The sequence below is a fragment of the Balaenoptera borealis genome, assembly GCF_965194805.1.
Source record: "Balaenoptera borealis genome assembly, chromosome: 19".
Taxonomy (NCBI): Eukaryota; Metazoa; Chordata; class Mammalia; order Artiodactyla; family Balaenopteridae; genus Balaenoptera; species Balaenoptera borealis.
Genome location: NC_138878.1, coordinates 15805252 through 15823305, shown reverse-complemented (window position 1 = coordinate 15823305; position 18054 = coordinate 15805252). Strand labels below are relative to the sequence as shown.

At 38.0% G+C, this 18054-nt stretch overlaps 1 pseudogene across 1 annotated transcript in view; it reads right to left on the bottom strand.

Moving 5' to 3' along the window:
• Positions 1–18054, bottom strand: part of LOC309617540 (mitochondrial import inner membrane translocase subunit TIM14 pseudogene) — a 31010-nt pseudogene extending 12956 nt beyond the window's left edge. The window contains exon 1 of the transcript in view: positions 1–18054. This exon is cut by the window's left edge and continues 12956 nt beyond it. The product of the transcript in view is annotated as a mitochondrial import inner membrane translocase subunit TIM14 pseudogene (transcript).

Genomic DNA, 18054 nt, shown 5'->3' with positions numbered 1-18054 from the left:
GGGAAAGGAGAAAAGAGAGATCCCTTCAGCCCCTCTATGAATCTCGGAATGGCAGCCGAGAACAATGAGAAAACCAGGCAATTACCTAGAATCCTGTTCCCTTATCCAGACATAGAAAATATATTCTTGCACCAGCCTTCCTTCCATCCCCCACTCCCCACTCGCCTCCTCCCCTTCCCCCAGTCTATCTAATTCATTTCTTTAGTGGAAGGCCCAGCAGATGTAACAAAGGGAGAAGGGTTTCTGATGATGGACCACTCACTACTCAAGGGCCCAGTCTTCCAGGTCTGCAGTGGGAAACATTTTATATTCTGTGCCCTTACAGACTTTGGTAATCTCTGAAGCCACAGCAGTGAAAAATGAGCAGAAAGGTATTTTATAGCTTGAACTCTTTTCCTGATTCTCTGAAAATCAAGTGGTCAGGACCGTAACTCATCTGGCCCAAATGCACCAAGCTAACGTAGCACTTCAGCCTTGGGTAAATTCTGCCCTAAGATATGAATAGGAATTCTGGGCTCTGAAACTGTTTTACCCAGAAACCTTCCTGAATTCCAGTGAAGAATTCTGCTTTATTTCTTACATCATCATTGCAGTCCTGTAAGAGGCTGCCTCCTATCTATCTTTCCCTTCAATTAGGCACCAGTGAATGAAAGATGCTGGTAGCATTGGTGATTTGACAGGTTCTTTCAGAGTGACTGGAAAGTCTGTCCTTTCTTCACTCCTGTGCTTCCTGGCCACTTGGCCAAATCACTTAGAACATGTATGGAAGGATGAGCCCTAAATGACTGCTCCCTCTGAGGCCTTTGCAGTTGGAATGTGTGTATGCCATTATATGCTGAACAGGAGCATTTTGTTAGCCAGTCTATTGAAGAGTGACATTTAAGTGAGAATGTGTGTCTGAATCCCTGTCATTTATATTCCAACATGGCAAGAATGGCTCTGTATCTGATTTCTTGTGTCTTCCATCTACCTCCTCCCATAATCAGGAAGACTTACTTTGCATTGTCTGGAATGGGGATGTTTTATAACTCATCATCCACACTTCTTATCGTGACCAGTAATTCATAACGCAAGACAGCTGCCTGGGGTTAGGGTGTGGTTGGCAGCTGCTTACAAAAATTCCTCTCTGCACTCTTTACAGTAGCTGTGCAACCACTATAGAAAGTGGAATACCAAGGCTTTTCCATGGCAACATTTACTCAAGATAGTGCTTGAAAGAGACTTAAGTTTCTTCTTGGAAAAACAATTAGCAAAATCTCAGAGGCCAGGAGATTGCCAAGAGCACCTCCCTACATTAGCCAAAGAACACTTGTTGGCATTCACCAGCTTATTTAACCTTTTCCTTTAAGTAAAATAGATTTACTGGTAATGCCATTGTTTCTAGTGAGGTGGTGGTGTTTGGTTTCAAAGTGGATGCAAAGTGCTTTGACATCTTTTTATGCCTTAAAGTGTGATTTACATCTTACGTAGTTTTCATTTTTACAATTTACATCTTACGTAGTATTTATTTTTACATTGAAATTTAAAAATGAAAAATTTCATTTTTACAATTTACATCTTACGTAGTATTTATTTTTACAACTTGGTTGTGAGTTAGCAAGAGCTGGAGCCCTGGATTAGGCTTTGTTGCATTATCCCGTAAGATGTGAAGGTTTGCAGTTGAAGCCTGGGGGTTCAGATTCCAGTTTTGCCTCTTGCCTGGTGTGATGTCACGGAGATCAATGACTCTTACTTAGGTTGAGACTCGACTTCCTATGGGACAAAAATTCATCAGCAGTCTGGTGAAGTTTAATAAAATAAAAGCTTATCATATCACTTGGTTACTTACCCGCTGCCTAGAAATGTTAAGTTACAGTTACTCCAGTACATACTCATAAATATTTGTTGATTGAGACAGCAGTTACATAAAGATAAGCCTAGACTAAGCAGCTATTTTCTCAAGAAAATTGTATTGTTTAAGACAAACCCCTAAAAATAAAGGTACTTCAGAAATATGTTGGAAGATGACAGTGTTCAACTTAATAAAAAAAAAAAATGTCACCTGAAACAGCTTTAAATTGCCAGATGAGTTTTTTCTCTTTCTCTTTAGAAGTCATATCTAAATTTAACATAAGTTCCAAAAGTCAGTGCTGAGACAAGCCGTAAAATAATCCAATTAATGAGTCTGTATTGTAGTTGGTAAGTTTATATACAGATTCATCATATAAGAAAAAAACTCCTATATTCTTTACTAGTGGTTTTTCTGATATTTAGTCCAACTTAATTGGACTCCTTTAAATCCTTCTTGAGTGTTGTCTTTGCAAGATTTATCTATTACTGTTACAGAAGATCCTTCATTAGGTGACATCCCCTTTTGTCTCCAAATTTAATTTCTATAAACTTTGTGTTTTAACAAAAGTTCACTACAGTTGAGGTTTTTAATGTCAAGATAATTGTTTTCAACCTTACGGAACTTCTAATTCCCATGATCTAATTCATTTATCATATTATAATTACCTTGACTCCCCACGTTGACGGGAGGGGGGCAGTTGTGCATGTTGTATGATGCATCCTATTAGATAGAGCCCATGGGGTTGATCAGAATGGCTTTTACTCACAAATCTCATATATGAATAAAAATGTATAAAATTCCACAAGTCTGACAGGATGAAGCAGAAGACCTTTTCTGGGTAATTGTTGCACTGAAACGGCTCACCTCAATTTGTCTTGCTAGGGATTGAAGGTACCCTGGAAGGATTCTAGCCCATGCAAGACAGTTCAAGTCCTTAATTGTGTGAACTTAAGTAACTATAAGTTATTTGAGTGAATAATTAAAAATATTATCTAAAACTATAACCCCATTTTTTCATTGGCCTATATAGCATTATTATTTTTAAAAAAGTATTTGACATATCAAAGTTTTATTTGAAAGAATGGCTTTGAGAGAAACACAGAAGCAGAAGGAAAGAGTTAAAGTTTATGCATTATTTAAATATACATTAACTCTTTTTACAATTCTTGGATGTTGAGATTTGGTTTTTAAATGTTGGAGGATGACAAGTAATTCTAGAGGGACATCAAAGGACAGAGGATGCTATATCATATTAAGATCACAGTTTGGTGAATCTGTGCAAGGCTTTTCCTTAATCTAATGTAAAGGTTTGTAAGAACCTGTCATCTCGTTGCTCATTGGCTGCGTTTTACATAATACCCTTCAGCATCATTGATACCAACCTCGATGGCATTATTACTGCTCTTTACAGTCGTGTGCTAGTAATGTTAAATCTGCATGAGATTAATAAAATAAATAAAGTGATAAAGATTTTAATGCTATTAACAATCAGTAATATTTCTAGACAGCACAAGAAAAGGAATAGCATGCCATTAGCCAGCCTACATAGACTCCACAGTCTGTAAACACAAAGATACCTGGTAATTCATGTTGATAAACCTTACTTTCTTAAAGTGGTTCCCCTCCCCCCGACTTCCCTATTCTTTTTCATCCTTCTCTTCCTTCCTCCTGTCCTTTCCCTTACTTTCCTCCCTCCTTCCCTCTTCCTTTTCCTCTCTTTGTCATTTCTCTGTGTGTGAAGATGCATTCTTCATGATCTCTCATCTTTACTGCTTTGCAGTTATTGTGCTGTTATTGTCTGGAAATTGACCATTGCCTAGCAATCGTGTGTGCGCCTTCTGCCAGTAAACCTGCTGGCTCAGCCTGCCTTCCTTCCAGCTCTCTCTGCCTGCCTTAGCGAGTGCTTTCCTCACTCCCACTGTCTTCCAGCTTCCACCTCGACACTCTTCATCCTCCCGCAGATGCTTCCTGGGGTTCTTTTTGAAATGGATGCTAGCCTTTTGTTCCAGTCCCGCTCCGAGTTGCTAGGGTCAGGCAGCTAGCAGCCTCCCTGGGGCAGTGCTATGATGAATTTTGGCATGGCCAGGCTGTTTAACAACTCCATCGCAGAGTGCCAGCTTCCTCAGAGATTGAAAGGAGCTGTGATGAGCTTTTTCCAAAGGCTCCACTCAAGTTTTGAAATGCCAAAGATTCCCGTGGATCTCTAAATTATGTGGTAATTTTTTGAACCACACCTTCTCGATAAAAATGAATTTTCTTTTCCAAGAAACATAGGTATTCTGTGATCTTACTAGTTAAGCACTCAAATTTTCCTGGGATCCAAGTTGTTTGGATTTAGTAATTTTTTATTTAAAAATGTTCAAGTCCTGTCAACCTTCTTATTGCTAATGGTCAATTATGTCTCATCTTTGCCACCATTCACACTCTTTCTTCTTCTCAACGTCATAATTGTTATAAATGACACTCTCAAATAATTTTTTAAAACCCCTGTCATTTCAGAAACATTTACAAAGTTGTCCTAATTGAGTACATTTTTTAAGTGGGTAGAACCAGTTATTTAAGCCCAAATTATTTATCTAGTTCTGTACCTGTATGAAAAGTTGTTTAAATTAGAATACATTTCATTTTCTTTTATGGTGTTGAAAATTTATCTTTCAAAATTATTTTATCTTTTTATATCTACATATTTGGGTTGTAATATGGCCACTAAAGAGGTAAATAGTGGTCTTTAATTGGGACTACTTAAGTAGTCACACAAGGAAATACTGCCAGGGACCTTCAGATGTTAATCATGAATGAGAAAACATTTAAGCTTAGTTTATGTGACTGTGTGCATAAAACAAGCATACTGTATGGCTTCTTTGTAAATCAGGTGTACTTTTCAGCTGTATGTCATTGTAATGACCCCCAGCTTTTCTGGAACTAAAGAAGGGGAGAAAAGTGCATGATGCTGTGTGTATGTGTGTGTTACCAGCGAATGTGATGAGTGTTCTCAGGAAGGATAACTTGGGCCGAGTTAACAGCTCTGTACCCTCCTTCTTATCCTTTCTGGTATTCATTAAGTTAATATACTGTTGCCTGCATGGGGCAGCTTCTTTGATGGTGAGTACAGTTAAATGCCTATTTAGACATGTCACGGACTAACCAATGCAAGAAGGTGCATGAAGTGTGGCTGAGAGAGAGAGGGAGGAGAGGAAAATTGTTGCTATATATTTTTTAACTTAAAAATGCTTCTTCTTAACAATCCTTTGCAGCTGGCAGAAGGCTAAGGTTTCTCACACTATGAAAGGAAGTCAGACCATAAATAAGCTAGTCAAGCACACCTGGAAAGAATAAAATGCCTTTCTAGACTTTACACTGTGCTTAGAATGGATGCCAGCCTGGTGAGTGCATTCAAATGGTATGGAAGAATGTGTAAATGCCACATTAGTATAAAGCTAGGGAAATGTTTCCATTTTTTAATCTCTAACTTTTAAACTAATGGTTTATGGGAAAAAAATATGGAAAGGCATTTTTCAAAGTTTAGTGTCTTGCTGTCATGTTTGGGGTGATGGACTTCTTTCAAAAAGTAGCAACAGAGTGAGACAGAAAGATAATGTGCTTTCAGAGCCAGTTAGAGACTAACAAACTTTCCAGAAGTTGTCACAGTTTTCACACTTAGGGATCTAATTCAAAGATGTACATAACTCATCTGATGTACGTTAAAGATCCAATGATCATTAGCCCTTTTTAGCTCATCCCCTTTCAGGACATTACACAAGATTTTTTATCACTGCACTGGTCAGACATGCCCTGGTGCAGTTCTTGAGTTGGAAGCTGTGGATGCTTCTGTTTAATCATTTGGCTGCCTGCCAGTACCGTCTGTGAATTCCATCCCATCTGGCTTAGGCCTTTTGTACATTTTAAGGTAGGGTACTCAATATCCCCAGAAGCTGGTCACTGCTGAAACAAGCCAGCAAACTTATGGCTGTATTACTTTTGTCTGAAAAGTGTGTGTTCACAGCCTCCCTTTTTTGCACAATAGGGTTCATGTCTAGGCCACGGGGATGGAAGGGGCACCTCGTTATTTGCCGGGCCCAGGCACAACTTTGGGCTAGACACTTCCTTGGTGAAGAAGAGAGTTGTTCTTCAACAACCCATTCCTGGTTGTGCTCACTTTGTCCTTAGAATCTAAAGTGCAGATGCGGAAGAAAGCTTTCTTTTTGTTTGGTCTGTATCAACTTTTACAGATTAATACCAATGACAAGTTGACTGTTTAATACATTCTAAGAACATTTATGGGTGTAGCAGGAAAGTAAAAACAAGTATGTCTGGGGCCAGCTGCCTAGTAGTCACATTCTTCCTTCCTTCCCAGGTTTATCTCCCATCACTGCTTCCTTCTAACGGCAGACACAGATTCTTTGTGTCTCCCGGCCTGTCCACTTCTTTAGCACTCCCTAGGACAGAGGGAAGCAGTGAGCGGAGGAGGGCTCCTAGGAGCCAGCAGAGGGTTCCCTTGTAGAATGTATTAATCTTCTTTACCTAGGTAGCCTCTTCCCAAAACATGGGCTCTGCCTCCTGCTGTGAAGCCAGAAGGGGATGGGAGGAAACAAATAATTAACAAGAAGTGCCTGTTATTTGCCAAATGTTGCCAGGACCAGATGGCACTCAGGTTTTCTTGAGTTACTGCGATTGTGTGAAGGGGTTTTCCTTGTTGGCTTTCAGACTTTTTCAGGAAATCTATATCACGTACTGAACCTTCATGGACTAACATTTCCGATGATTATTTTGTGCCAGACACTATATTATACAATTGAATATATTCAAGGGGAAGAAAGTCTGAATATTTGACTTTTTAAAATACCAACTTGTTAAGTCCTTCTAAAAAGAAGAGTAGGGAGCAAGTAAAAGGAGAAAAGCTTATTGTCAGTTTGTTCTGTGTAAAAATTAGTTGCCTGTTTTGATTTTTCTATTCATTCATTCATTTTTTTCAACTCCTTTATGCAGGCATTGTTCATGGTACCATGAGAGAATGAAAGAAATACAAGTTATAGTCCTTATCCTCAGAAAATGTATACCTTAATATGCATCATTTATGGGGGTGTATTGTAATTTTCACATATGTCAACAACTGAATATTCTGAGTCAAGATTTTTTTGACTCAGGATTCAAGAAACAAAACGTTTGCCTCCTTTTTTCAGAGTAATAATTCCTGCTCATCTTAACTAAAAAACAAACCTTTTTACCTTGACTTTTTAATAAAAGTTTTGTTTCATTAATTAAAAAAAAATTTATGTGTTGAGTGTGCCTAGAGTGATTCTGAAAGAGTAGGTATCTTAGCTGAAAGACTAAAAACTTAAGTTGATAGTTTGCTTCAATAATAATTGAAATCCAGGATTCATTTGAATATAAGTTTGTTTGTAGATCAGATGCTGAGAATATTGCCTTCTGATAAAGATGGAATTTGCAGTTCATAAAGTTAGTATATATCCAAAAGGAGAAGAGTAGTATTTTTACAGTAATGTGCTGCTAATGTTTAAAGTGTTGCTTTTCTGATATTATTGCCTAAAATTTCCAATGATGTAAATTAGACCCTCTAATACTTGTCTCAGCAGTAAGCGATAATTGAGGATATTTGATGGTTTTTATCCACATGGGAGAATGTACCACATAATTCAAAAGCAGCAAATCTCTGCATTCAGTTTATTCATATTGCATTTTTTAGTTTCCATATTTTGAGAAGGGAAGGAATAGTTAAATAATATTTTCTTTAAGTGACCAATAACAGAGATAGAAATTTGATAAAGAAATAAATGGTGATAACCTACATTAATATGCATTTCTTGTATGTGAGTTCAGTTTATGTTCTTTCAGCAACTATTTTCAACTCTTCATAAGAATCTTGGCTGATTTTGGAGGCATGCATCATCTTTCTTATTTTATGATCTACTTCTTTTTATATCAATGCATTTTTAGTTCATCATTTTTAAGTTCCCTTTTGGTTCAGAATCAAATAAAGAAAAACACGAGAATAAAGAGGGCAATATTATTAGTTAGGAATGTCACATACACATGTGGGTATTATATGTCATAGTGTTATATATAAATCTCTTTACTGGATTTATAACTTTACTGTCAAAATTCACCTGAGGGTGACGCTCTATAGGTAAGAAACCTTAATTGAGAGATTTACAAAACCAAACCCTAAAGAAAACACCAGGGAGTGTTTCTAATTTTCCTAAGCACAGTTTTTATATTTGTATTCCCTCTAATATGGCAATATGATTTTTAACACTAAATTTGACAGGCAGTAAATCTAATTATTACTGAGCATATGAAAAAATATATATATATAGTGTAAGAGAGCTGGCATCTAAATATTTTGCTTTCACATTCATGGAATATTTGTTAACAAAGTTTCATAAGGACTGAAAATCATTACATACTACAGTTATACCTCTAATAAATGAATTATATATGTTGTTTCTACTATGTAATTAGGTATAATTACACTAATTGCATAAACAGATGATAATCAACCTGAAATTACTTTATAAAACAAGAACATTTACACAACAATAATGTCATTAAAAAACATAAGCCCCCAAGAATGAGACAAAGCAAGCACCACCAGGAAATTCAGTTAAGGATTAAGTGTCTAGCACTGTAGGTATAATAGGGGCGCTGTCACCTTCCCATTACCCTAATGCACTCCATTCCTCTTAGATATAGTATGTTTAAATCCCGAGCTGTGAATTTCTAGGGCTTTGTGTCTTTGTCTCACCACCTTAACATTTTTAATGTAGTTTTTGTTGTGTAAATCTATATAAGTGCCATCACCCGTCAGCGGTGACATCTGATGGCATGAGGCCGACCCAGTCTGCATGTATTAGGGCTTTTTGTGTTTGTGCAGTGGAAACTACTTAAACAAATGCCAGTTTAAGGAATAAACCTGTAAAAGGAATACATTTTCCTTGTTCTGAAACAATAGCTCAGTGTTGAATGGATGCCCATGAAAAGAATAAATCACATAGAAGGACCAAGTTCTTTTCCTCCAAAAGGCAAGAGGATGGTAATAATCATTTTGACCTATTGAGGAGATAAGTCTCTTGATTTATCAGTTTAATGTGGAGACCAACCTAGAACACATGCCAGGAAGCCTCCTTGAAATTACTGCTAAATTTGGGATTGTCCAAAAACAATTTCAAGTATCAAAAACAGTATCAAGAACTCAACAATTTCACAGAAAAAGTTGAAGCCCCAGACTGAGCAGGAGCCCTTTGACATTGTTTACATAACTCTTCAATATTTAGTCATTCTATCAGTGCTGGACACCAGTAAACCAAATACCTGGAGAGCTATACAGTATTTACTTGCAACTGACCTTATGTATTGTCTGTGAACAGTAGTTCAGGAACTCTAGATCTGTTATTAGATATGCCTTGGGTAAGATTTGTTGTGAATTTGCAGTGAATTTGGGGCTTTAGAAATATGTAGATCCTTGAGTCTTCAGCTCCTAATACTTGGGGGAAATCTGTGTCATATAAACTTCAGTGTCCATTATCACCTTAATTTGTAGCAGAACAATTGGCGTATATTTAAGAGCATTTAGGACTTGAGATGCCAACTCAAGTTCAACTTGAGAACTTGAAGATGTCAACTCATATTCTGGTTTCTTCATTCGTTAAAAAATGCAGTCAACAAAATAATATAGATATAATTTTTACAACTGCCAGCTGCTGATGTAGACACACAGATGCTTAATGAATACTTGCCAAACAAATACGTGGACAGAGGGGAAAATGAAAAAGGAGTATTTGGTAGATTTCTCCAAAAAAAAAAAGAAAAATATGAGCCATTTTCCCTGAGAGCTTGGTAATGTTACTTAATATTTTAAATAATACTTTATTTTCTCTGATTATGAAATAATATTTACTATAATTTTTTTTTAGAAACTATAGATAGTTTCAAAAGAAAAAATGGAAAGGCTTTGAGATGTGTCCTGCCTTATTGCTCTCTAGAAAGCTTCCATTCCCACTAGTATAGGGTAGAAGAATGCCATTTCCCCACATTTACCAGTATTGATTATCTTAATTTTAAAAAAATCTTTTAATTTTATGCACTAAGTATTACTTGTATGCATTGTCTTCAATTTTAGAAAACTACTTTTCTTATTTCTGTTTCCATTTGCTTCTATTGGATATGGTTGATTTTTTGTTTTTGTTTTTTTTTAAATTTATTTATTTATTTTTGGCTGTGTTGGGTCTTCGTTTCTGTGCGAGGGCTTTCTCTAGTTGCAGCAAGCGGGGGCCACTCTTCATCGCGGTGCGCGGGCCTCTCTTGTTGCGGAGCACAGGCTCCAGACGCGCAGGCTCAGTAGTTGTGGCTCACGGGCCTAGTTGCTCCGTGGCATGTGGGATCTTCCCAGAGCAGGGCTCGAACCCGTGTCGCCTGCATTGGCAGGCAGATTCTCAACCACTGTGCCACCAGGGAAGCCCCATGGTTGGTGTTTTGATAAATATTATCTGAATCCTTTCTCTATCATGGGAAAAGTCTGCAATGTTGTGTCTTAGTGACAGCCTCCTCCTGCTATAAAAACTGAAAGTTCCATATCTTCCTTATTATGAGAACACAGGCATGTATAACAGGTTCTACCCATAGTATGCCTCCGATTCAGAGTTGAGATAACCATGAGGAATGCTTCTTTGTGATAGTTGTTGAATGAGTTCCTGGGGCACAGGGGCATCCATGCTGGCATCCAGTGTCTACTGTCTGTGGTAGGGCTGCATTGTCCAGTGCTCAGCAGGGGCCTCAGTGACATCCTCACTAGACCAGCTGTCTGCTGGGATTCTAGGCATCACTCCTAGCTTTGTAGCTCTGAACCTGTGTCTTCAGCTTTCATAACAATTTTGTGAGCTAGATAATATTTTTTAAAATCAATCAATTAATTAATTAATTAATTTTTGGCTGTGTTGGGTCTTTGTTGCTGTGCGCGGGCTTTCTTTAGTTGCTTTGAGCGGGTGCTACTGTTCGTTGTGGTGCGTGGGCTTCTCATTGCGGCGGCTTCTCTTGTTGCGGAGCACGGGCTTCAGTAATTGTGGCATATGGGCTCAGTAGTTGTGGCACGCGGGCTTAGTTGCTCCGTGGCATGTGGGATCTTCCTGGACCAGGGCTCAAACCCATGTCCCCTGTATTGGCAGGCAGAGTCTCAACCACTGCGCCACCAGGGAAGCCCAATATATTTTTTTTAATAAGCATCCTTTTTGGCTTAAATAAACCAACACAGGTTTTTATTACCTGCACCTCAGGATATTAACTGATAAATAAATGGATGCTAGGACTGGTTGTTTCTAATGTTGCTAGACAATTTAAAGAATGATAAACTCAAATCCCTAAATTCTTGGCTCTAGAAAAGGGACTTTTTTTTTTTTTTTTTTTTGCAAACCAAAAGAATATCTTTTCTAGTCACAGAGCAGAAGAAATTCACAGTAAAGGTTGTTGAATTACTAAGTCAACTGAAGTCACTGACTGGTGTCAAAGTGTATTGATGAAAAAGGGTTGAAATCACAGAATTGGGGGTGGGGATGTAGGGAAGAATTTGAATGATTCAGACTGTAATGGGCTCCCAAACCCATGAGTCTCCTTTGTGAGCTGAAGCAGCCTTCTTGCCCTATCTTGCTTGAAAACCCTGGAATGACCTCCTTGCAAACAGAATCCAATCCTCCTTATGGCCCATTCTCAACATCATGCACCATCCCCAGACCTGTATCTAGAGACAGATCCCAGCATGTCTGGTAATAATAATTATAGAGTTGAACTGCAAGATTTTGGTAATTTTTAAAATTGGATAATATATGTGTAAATGGATTCTGAAGGTATAAGAACAAGGAAGAAGGAGTGTAATTTTAAGTTCATCTGAATTAATTGATATGGATATATTTACTACAGATTCTGGATTCAATATAGTAGCTTAAGTAAGAGTGCTTAATGTCACACTAGGCATTCAGATGCTCAGGAAATTAGAAGAGTTGGAGTGGGTTTATCATGTTTGCCTAACTCTAGTCATGTTCTCCAAGAAGATTCAGAAGATATTCCCTCCTTCAGGCATTTAGAAATACATAAATGAGAGTATTCCAGGTCTTGGAAGAGTGCTACAGTGGCCATTCTCTGTAAGCCAAGGATGCTGGTGGGAGACACAGTAGGGTTTCATGAATTCAGTGAGGATACATGGGTCCCATGATGGCAGAGCCTAAGTACCAGCTCAAAACGTTAAAGACAGGGTGAGTACGGTTATCATAACATGCATCAGAGCTAGTATGATAATAGTTCGACCAGCTATAGTGTTTGGTAGTAACTAGGATTAAAATAGATGGGTAGCCCAATTAGATTCTACTTAATACGAATAAGAAAAACTGCATACTTGATGAACTAAGGCCTCATAATAGTCATGATCTCTTTTAAAGTCCCAAATCTGTGTAAGTTTACAGGTTCAGAATTTTTTAAGTGAAGGGGAGACCAGATACTCTTGAGAGGAAGAAATCTACAATAACATCTTAATTAGTATATTTAAATCTTTTATCCTTTTCAAAGGGACCTGAGCCATTCACCAGGGTAAACTGAGCAGCTGGGGAAAAGGGAAATACCTAGACCTTTCACAAAGTATTAGATGTTAGCTCTGAGGTAACACTAAGGCCTGGGGACCCAGAACGCAACCTGGTTCTTCTGTGAGAATATGGGATTTATGGAATTCAGATGATAGAGATTTGATCCAAATCTGTCTTATAGTAAGCCCAGTGGGACCCTAAATGCATCCCTCTTTTATTTCTTTAATTCATGAATTTATTATTGGAATATATATCATCAGCAATAGAAGAACTCCATAATGGCTTCTGATATATCAGAAAGGACCAAGTGGAAACCACTGGAATTTGTCTTACTACCAAGAGACAAAATGAAAAGCAGTACCACATCCCTGGGGAACTGCAGATTTAAGTGTCATCATAAACCACTCAAGAGTGGTGGGGATGTTGAGTCTTATCACTTCCTAACATAATTCTCTTGTATGAATTGGTCTTAGAGAATGCTGGTGGATTATCATGATCATAAATTTAATAGGTGGTAACTTCAGTTAAATCAAGTGTTCCAGATGTGGTGTCTTCACTGAAGCAACGAATATAGCCTTAACTACTGCTCTTCCAAATCTTTTTTTTTTTTTTTCCTATCAATATACAGTTGACTCTTGAACAATGCACAGGTTAGGGGTGGTGACCCTGCTCACAGTCAAAAATCTGCATATAACTTTACAGTTGCCCTCCATATCCATGGTTCTGCATCTGTGGATTCAACTAACTGCAGATCATGCAGTACTGTGGTACATTTTTTTTGAAAAAAATCCATATATACCTGGACCTGCACAGTTGAAACCTGTGTTGTTCAAGGGTCAACTGTATCTAGATACCAATAGTGTTTTTCTTACACTTGGCATGGGTAACAATATACTTTTGCCATTTTGCTTCAGAGTTATGTATACTCTGACCTTGAGCCATAATTCAATCTCTGGGGAGCTTGAATGTTTCATCCCAAAGGACATAAGGCTAGGTCATGAAATTAATGACTTTATACTGATATAATCTGGAGGACATGAAGTTGTAGACATTCTAGATACATGTATACTGGAAAATGGGAGCAATATCCAGGAAAATATAAGACCTGAGTTGCTCAGTGAAGTGTGTAGAGGGTCCAGTGCTTTGGAAAATTTCAGGATATTTGCTGAAGTTTGAGTCTTCTACCATTAAAAAAGAGATGCAGAATTTAGTGGATCTCTTTTCATTTTGAAGGCAATATATAACAGATTTGGCTGTGCTGCTTGAAGCCACTTACTAGGTGTAGCAATGCTGTCAGGTCCTCACCCATATCTCATCACCTTTACCCCCTCACCACTTCAAGGAAACTTAAAATTGCCAGCACCTACATTCCATTCTTTTTCCTGAGGGATTTCTCTATCTACCAGAGTATACTTTCTTGCCCATTACTCAAAATGTTTTAACAAACTGGGATGCTGCATGAAGACTGTATTAAGTCTCATCAGGAGAAGCATAGCAAATGCCTCTGGGGTTTGAGATTAAAGCCATGCTCTCTTAGTCAAGTAACTAGCTGTTTCTATTGAGAAACAGCTCTCAGCTTGTTTTAAGGTCCTTATAGAGACTTAATATTTAACTATGGCATACCAGGTAACTATTCACCCTGAACTGCCCATGATGTGTGTTATGATTCACCTAGCCATATATTTGGGTGTGCTAAACTGCAATACATTTTCAAGTGGAGGTGCTATATATGGAACCTAACTCAAGTAGGTTTTTCTAAGCTCATACTTATGGCCTCAAAGGGAGGTCCCTATGACCAACTGATTGAGTAGGAAAGAAAGATGGAGGTTTAATTACCAGTGGTTCTGCATGATAAGTTAGTACTAACCTGACGAGAATTGTTTCAGTTTTACAAACATGCTTGGGTAGTCTGGCCTCAACTCGTGAACTTCATCTGATCAAGGTTGACTTGACTACTGTCATTGCTGAATGCCCAGTCTGCTAGCTGTGGCCTCCAGTATGGTACCGTATTCAAGGGAGATTAGCCAGACACCAAACTATATTAAGACTGTACCATCATAGAGCAAGAGTAATTTTGAATTTGAACTTGCTTTTGTTGTCTGCCATGCATTAGCCAGCCCCATTGTCCTTAGAGTCACTAAAAGCTATATTTTCCACTGTGATATCACACACCACATAGTTCCTGAACATGAACTCAATTTACATCAGAAGGCTAAGGCAATGGGTATAGCACATGAGGTTCATGTAATCTCTCAGAAGCTGCAGTGTAGTTTGTGAAATTTAGCTTTCCAGCCTCTGGAGTTCAGGAAAGCATATAAAAGGAGGTATGAATGGATGCTGTCATCAACCATCTTCTGCAATTTATGCAGTCCTCCAGAATGGTGGAAGGCCTGTTGAAGACTCTGTTGTAGCTTTATATCAGAGACTACTCTGTGAAGTTGAGGTGCTGTCCTATGGGATACTTGGAACTAGTAAGTATGCTTTGAACTAGTGATCAAAATGTGATTCTGTGTTTGTCATACAAGAATATATAAGTTTGAGAATCGAGGAGGAGGAAAAGGGAATTATGCCTCTCACAGCTACAGCTAATGACCCACTCACAAAGTTTTAATTCCTGTATCACTCAAGATTCAGTGCAAAAACAAAGATCACTCCAGGTATTTTAGGCAGAAAGGGCTTTAATATAGGTAATTAGGTGCTTATGAAATCACTGGAAGGCTGGAAGGGTGAGAATCAGAAGTCATTTCAGGAATAATTGAGTTCAAGAAAATCCCCTGTAGCCACAATTCTAGAATCAGGTAGTTGAAATGAAGAAATGGTTGGAATGGTGAATGCCTATCAGCCACATCTGGAACATTTCTCATCTCAGGATCTCTGAGATCTGCTGATTGAGAGGCTTAGTATCCAAAGAAAGATGGCTTCCATCAAGGGAACAGCAGTTATTCCAATGAATTCAGGCCGAGCCACCACGCCCAGTCATTTCAGACTTCTTGTGCCATTTGACAAATAGGTGAAAAGGGATGTTTAGGTTTGGCATGGTAGATTGTTCCTGTCAATAAAGTTACTGCTATATGATGGCAGCAAGGAGTTTGGAACCCAGGGGATTTGGAACCCAGGCTTTGGGGTACCTTCTTGTACTGCTCCAGTGATAAAAGTAAATGAAGGACTACATAAATATCTCAAATCCCTTGGGAATGAAGGTTTAGATCATCACATTGGGTAAAGAAACCGGGTCAGCTGAGGAGCAGAATGAAATTGAACTGTGGAAGGAGGTGTGGAGGAGGGAAGTCAGAAGTACCAACGATAACATCATGTCTATTTGCAGGTGACTGTTATATCTGCCCATATTTTCTTACCTGCTGTGGTGTCTCATGTACATTTACATATCTTAAGAAATCTTTTTCTCTCCCTTTACCCTATCATTTCTGTCTGTCTTATATTGTTTATGTTAATGATTATTAACTTTATAGTTTAATCTATAGATTACAGACTATTGAAAAGTGACAGTACTCAAGAAGATCTTGGACTTGTAGCTGGATGCATTAACTGAAAGGTCTTTGGGTTGTCCACCATTGGAGGAAAGAAGATGTGCTTTTAGGTTAGATAGGGGTTGATGTATTATGTTAGGTAAGAGCTCTTTGTGGGAGAAGAAAAAGTATGAGTAAGAAAGATGTATGTTGCTGGTGGAGCAGTCAAAAGGTGGTCTTTCAGGGAGCATTTGTCATCCATTATGCTCACAATATCAGAACCTCCTTCTCATGTTTTGGGTTCTCTCTCATCTTACAAGCCTTGTTGTGGGCACTACCTACCTCTTGCTGGAAAAGCTGAAATGCCAGTTATTTGCTTTTCTTCCCTCACACCCTTTTTGGCTCTCTTGCAGCTGGAGTTCAAGTGCATAGTCTAGACTCTAGGGACAACTGTTCTAGAGCGATAGGGAAAGCACACCCTCGAGGTCATTCCCTCCTAGGGGCAATGGCTGCAGAAAGAGTGTGTCCTGAGACAGCAGTGATGCTGCATCATTGAGACCATCACATGTTCCTACTTGTGTTCTTGAGTGCTCAGCAGTGACAGTAGTAATGTCCTCTCTCCACTCAGTCTGTGGTATGATTTTTGGAAGTATTTTTGTCTATGTTGCCCCAGATCTAGCTCTCCAGTCTTTCTGGGGGTTCTTTGCATTACCCACTGCCCTTTTTTTCTTTTTTCATCAGCCATGGTTTCTGTTGCTTGCCACTAGGAAAAACCAACCTATTCGATGATAGAATAGAAGGAGCCCTGGACTTGTAGGCAAGAGACTGGGTTGGAAACAGGGGCTGCCACCTAGTGGCCATGTGACCTGGGCATATTATTTTATTTACCAGAGCCACAGTTTCCTTTTCTGTAAAATGGGAATAAAAATTCCCACTTTGACCATTTGGCACAAAGATCACATGAGCTAAAACTTTCAAAGGTTCTTAGACCTGTGCCTATCACATCTTATTTTTATTGCTGTTTTTGTTTTAAAAGTAGCAGTACAGTGGGAAAATGCAGTGTTTGAACATAGAGTAAATGTGTTCTTATTATAATATCTGACTATGTTTAATATTACTTTCATTAAAATGTCCTAGAAAAGAATATGTTTTCTTGCTAGCTCCTGAGAGTACATGAAGTAATGGAGTTTTAGTTGAATGTGAGTGTTCCTTACTTTCCATTCAAGCACTTCCATAGCACATAGTTCAAATTTCTGAGGGTTATCTTGGGAAATAGAGTAGCAAGATGTGCTTTTATATCTGATTTGCTGCTAGAAAGTTTAATAAAATTGGTGAATATACTAATAAGTATACCATTTGTGGTGAAAGGCAGTTTGCTTATTTGTCAGTTAAATTATTTCATTCTTACAAAGGAATATTATATATAGAAAGTATAAATAATAATTAAACAAACACTTATATACCCATCTCTCAACTGCAGCCTGTTGTGTAATTCTCCCCATACCCCTTTCTCTGTCTTCTTTCTAGCAGTATACATAAAAAATGCCTGGAATTATGTATAACAAACTGTTGGCAGAAGTAGAAATCATGGGGTGTTTTTACTTCAGTTCTTTGTAGTTTGAATGTTTTAGGAGCATGCATTTTTCATTTAGGAAAAAAATACATTAAAAAAGAAAAAGAACAACTGATGCAACAATTTCAAATGCATTGGAGCAAGGAAATTAATGAATGAATTGGAAAATGTAAGTACAGTAGACTTGGTAAATAAACACATGAAATTTCAGAAGCACATTAGCAACAATTATTTAGACAATGATTGGTTTTTCTGGTTTAATTGCTGTCTGTGATTTGTAGTGATTGAAAGGGTGGATCCTGAAACCAGTGGGTATAGTTTCAAATCCAGTTCCAACAATTATTAGCTGTATGGCCTTGAGCAAGCCACGTAAATCACTTTGCCTAAGTTTCCTCATCTATACAATGTGGATAGTTATAGCATCATTCTCATAAGATTAAAGGAGGATTAAATGGATAATTCCTTTGGATAGTGGTACATAAATAGTATGTGTATATATAAAAATATATACATATAAAATAAAATTCTAGGAAATGTAATTCATTCTAGCCAAACTGACACACTACAAAGCCATCACACTCCTCTCTTCTCTCCATTTGC